Below are 5,006 nucleotides of genomic sequence, written 5' to 3'. Positions count from 1 at the left end.
GCCCACCAGTATAATGCGGGAATACTTTTAAGTTCTAGGTCGCCCACCAGTATAATGCGGGAATACTTTTAAGTTCTAGGTCGCCCACCAGTATAATGCGGGAATACATTTAAGTTCTAGGTCACCCACCAGTATAATGCGGGAATACATTTAAGTTCTAGGTCGCCCACCAGTATAATGCGGGAATACATTTAAGTTCTAGGTCGCCCACCAGTATAATGCGGGAATACTTTTAAGTTCTAGGTCGCCCACCAGTATAATGCGGGAATACATTTAAGTTCTAGGTCACCCACCAGTATAATGCGGGAATACTTTTTAGTTCTAGGTCGCCCACCAGTATAATGCAGGAATACATTTAAGTTCTAGGTCGCCCACCAGTATAATGCGGGAATACATTTAAGTTCTAGGTCGCCCACCAGTATAATGCGGGAATACTTTTTAGTTCTAGGTCGCCCACCAGTATAATGCGGGAATACATTTAAGTTCTAGGTCGCCCACCAGTATAATGCGGGAATACTTTTAGTTCTAGGTCGCCCACCAGTATAATGCGGGAATACATTTAAGTTCTAGGTCGCCCACCAGTATAATGCGGGAATACATTTAAGTTCTAGGTCGCCCACCAGTATAATGCGGGAATACATTCAGCTCTAGATTTTGGAATCAATCACCCCACCTGAAGACAGAAGGTTACAACAGAGATCCCCAAACGGGAAACAATAAAATCCCCAGCACCAAGAAGCAGACAACTGCAAAAGCAAGCGCACATTCAAAGGGAAGAAGGAACGCGTCTCAAAAGAAGTAGTTTGGAAACGTTGTAGCATGCCCAGTATAACAATTCTGATGAAAAGCCATACCACTGAAGAAACCATTGGAAGATCTAATGAAGAAAGCCGTGTCCCCAGCAAATCAAGCAAAGTGATGAGAACTGACATTCAGAAAAGGTGAAGGACCAGCATCATCTCCAAGTTCACAAAATAAAGGCGTCGGAGGAAAGCATCAGCCGACAAGAAAGCAATGCAACAAGAGCAAGTTGAAGATGGATGAAGTTTCAGGATCCTCAGTTTAACTTAGCTTCTTGTTTTCCTTTTAGAGCAATGTTATAGGGAGATCGGTTGAGCAGTAGCATCCTACAGCAACATACAACAGCGCACAACAACAGCAAACACTACAGTCACACGGTAGTCCCAGCTACCAAAATTTCCCGAACTACATTGACCTGATTCCTGTTCAGCCCAGGATATGTAGGAAACCTCTGAAGCAAAGGTTCGGTCAAATCTTTTTCAAAAAAAAAAAAATGCTTCACACGGAGTATTCGGACGGGCAAAAATCGCTCGCTTTATCTTTGCGCGAAGACCCTTCGTGTCTTCGTGCAAAGAGGGGCAGCTGTAAGCACGTGATTTTTGCTTCACGGACAATCGCTCCAAAAGAAAATAAAAATAGTGGCAAAAGGCTTCGTTATACAATTTTTCGATCTTTCCGTGACATGTGTTGTTAATCGTTTGTGAGTCTGCCCATTTTGCATCCAGTCACTATCAAACAAAATACAAAACTATGTGTTGGTAAAAGAAAATTCAAAATATATATATATATATGTGTGCATCGTTCGTTCTAGGTTTTTAGTTAACTTACTTAAATATTTTTTGTGATAATGGTGTTAAAATGTTACATTGTTGTTTAGTTTTAATTTCGTTGTTTTATTATCTATTATTTTTATTTTTTGTTTTAAAAGAAAAATGAAAAAAAATAATAAAGAAAGCAAAAGAGTGAAAGAAAACCGGTTTGGGCCAAAGAAGAAATGAAACAAAGCAGGCCCAAACCAGCACCAAAACCCAGTCCAAATCAGGCTGCCCCAACAGGACCCCCAAACGACGTCGCATCAGTACCCCTGATTAGAACCATTGATCTGACTCAAACGAACGGTCCCGATCAGGCCACTCGTTCGACCCCAAACGACGTCGTCTAAGGAAGGTGATCTGAGCCGTCCAACCCCTTGATCCAACGGACCTAGGCCATTCCCCTAAACCCGCCCAGTTTTGACCCGATCCAACCTTACCCGTTCTCACCCACTACCAAAACACAAACGACACCGTTTTCCCTAAGTGAATAGATCCTGGCCATAGGTCTCGTTTGATCCAACGGCCAGGATCTAAGCCCCTAGATCGTATATAAGCCTAACCCCTTACCCCCACGCCCCAAACCAAACCCCCCTAGCCCCACTGTTCACCTTCGTTCCCGAACCCCCCTCCTCTCAAAACCTAAGAAAACTTAGGTTCCTCCCCTGTAACCCCGGCCACTCGGATTCCGATGACCACCAAAATAACATCCCCGATGCAACCAGCCACCCTGAACACGAATCCGTTAACCGCTCACCTCGAATCAACCTGTAGCCTCTCGAATCTTCAAACGAAGAATCGAGCAAAAACTAGATCTACACCGATTGACCCCAAACTCACACCACAGCCCCTCCTGACCTCCCTCACCCCCTGAGTGGCTTTGGTTCCGTTCGAATCTGACTAGAATTGAACGGTTCCCAAATCGAACCTCAAGAGCCCTAGGATTCAGATCTATGGGTTTTGTTCGAATCAGTGGCAGGATCAGGGTCTAGCAGACTTTTACCAAAGTGTTCTCAGTTGAGAACACTTCGGTTAAAGTCCATTAGACCCCAAAATCACCTGGCCCGAGTTCGAATTTGAATCGATCTTAGTTTCATTTTTCTGAGGTATTTTTCCTTTTTCTTTTGCCCTCCTAAAATCTATCTGTCGTTCGTGTTCTAGTTTGTTTGTTCCGCGACTCATCTGTCCATGTGTGTACGTTTTAAGTTAATAATGAGTTGGTTGTTGGTTTATTGGTTGCTTGCTGTGTATTATAGCTTGTATAGTCATCTAAATAAGCGTCGTCAACTGAATTCACTTGAAAGGTATCATAGCTTGTGTAGTCATCTAAATGAGTCTACATTTCAGTATTGATTACTATGCCTGTTTCTTGTTGGCTCTACTTGTATCGGCATGACCAACTTGTACCCTTTAATTGACACCCTGTTTGCTGAAAGTTTGAATCATTGCCTGAATTTGGGCAGAGAATTGGCAATTAGCTTCAGAAATCTAACAAATCAGCCTGAAAACAGTTTGAGTTTAATTAGCTAGTAGTCAGGTATTGGCTGAAATTAGTGAGGTCTATATACTAACTATTAAGAGTTAGGGTAATACAGTAATATGCAAAGTGTAAGGGTAATCTTGGCATAAGGCAGGGTCTGATTAGGGGATAATTTCAGAATGTGTCAAGTGGTAATTAAAATAGGATTAAATTAATGCTAATGGGGGACCAGACCTAAGAGTATGAGAATTAATTGAATACTTAACTAAACCCATAACCCTTGATTAGAGTAATATAGACAGAGCATGGGGGCTGTTTAAGGATTCCAAGAAAGATGCCTTTAGGCATGGGGAGTTAAGGGGTATGGGCAGTCTGCAAGTAGGAGGGAGGCAGCTTAGCTGCCCTTGGTCATATGGCTTATAAATAGGCCATTTGATAACTTAAACGGGGTTGGACATTTTTTTCTTAGTCTTCAGAAAAGAAAAACAAGAAACATAAAATCTCGGAATATTGTAACCAAACACTGTCTGAAAATTACATAAGAGTTTATGTTGTTTTAGCTGTCTTGGCCAATTACTGTTGTTTGCCTGTTTGAGCCACTTGTAGTTATTGAATTGCTGGGGTGTTTACATTGAATACTCTGCTGTCTCTGTTGGTTCCTACTCTGTTTCTGGGATTTGTTGTTTGTTGCTCGACTACTCGGGAGCTTCATCTTTGTTGGTTGATTTTGTTGCTGTGTTGTTGCTGTGGGTCTGCTGCTGCTGTATTCGTGCATACTACTCAATTGATCACTTTCTTTCTTCCTTTCCTTCCTATACCAGGTACACACCCAATACACTGTCAGATGTAGCTGGAAATTTGAGCATGAAATGTAAATGAAAGACCTGAAGAATTTTGTTTATATACATAGTTTGCCCTTTTAAATATCATGTAATGTAGGAAATTTTATGCCTGTTTTGGATGTTGGAGATAGCCTTCAGGCCTGATAACTATCAATGAATGTTAGTTGAATGTTAGATTGTGTATATAGGATGGTGATAAGAGTATGCTTAAGGCAACAGGTTGTATCTCAGATTTAGTGCAATAGTGTAGTATAAGCATGTAATGCATGCCAAGCCTAAAATTCGTACACTAAATGAGTTCTTTCCTTTCCAGTAAATTGCTATATATAACTCTTAAAACCATGTCTTAAGATCAGGAACACAAATTCAGGGCCTCAACCTCACAAGGGTCGAGTTCAGGCCAAAACAGGCCAAGCCAGCCTGCTTCGAACAAGCAGTGGTCCAGGTCTGGCCAATCACACCGGGCTGGATTTGGGCCTGTGATTACTTGTTCGGACAGCCTCGTTTCTGATTTTAGGCATTTCTGAATGTTGTTACAAACAACTTGCAAGCATGTAATTAATTAGGACTATCTACTGTTTTCAATTGATAAGGACAAACGCGATAAGAAACGTAGTTGCTATAGGATATCCTTTTAAAATAAGAACAAGATGAGCCTCGATGAAAATAAACAAAACGTGCAAATGCGGGGCCCTTGTTAAATGTATATTATTGAAGCATTTAGTTTCCAGGACGGGTTGTTTAGCAAATCTCACAACCCTCCTAAAATAACAACACGTTAGTCTCTTTAGGACACGCTTTAATAAACCTTACCTTCTTAAACTCGGGTGCACATTTATGTGACCCAAATCCAAATCTCAACGGAGTCGAAATATGTCTCTAGTCACGGGCGCATTGATTGTGGCGTGGCCTGAGATGCATTTCCATGACGTTGCAAATTCTTTAAAAAAAAATAAAAAAAATAAGAATGAGATGAGCCTCGCCGAATAAAAATACAAATTGCGGGGCCCTCAATAAATACCTGTTTAAAATTACTTAGAATTCAGGAGGGTTGTTTAGCGAATTCCACGA

This window comes from Nicotiana tabacum, chromosome 7 (assembly GCF_000715075.1).
Source record: "Nicotiana tabacum cultivar K326 chromosome 7, ASM71507v2, whole genome shotgun sequence".
NCBI lineage: Eukaryota > Viridiplantae > Streptophyta > Magnoliopsida > Solanales > Solanaceae > Nicotiana > Nicotiana tabacum.
This window is presented reverse-complemented; position numbering follows the sequence as displayed.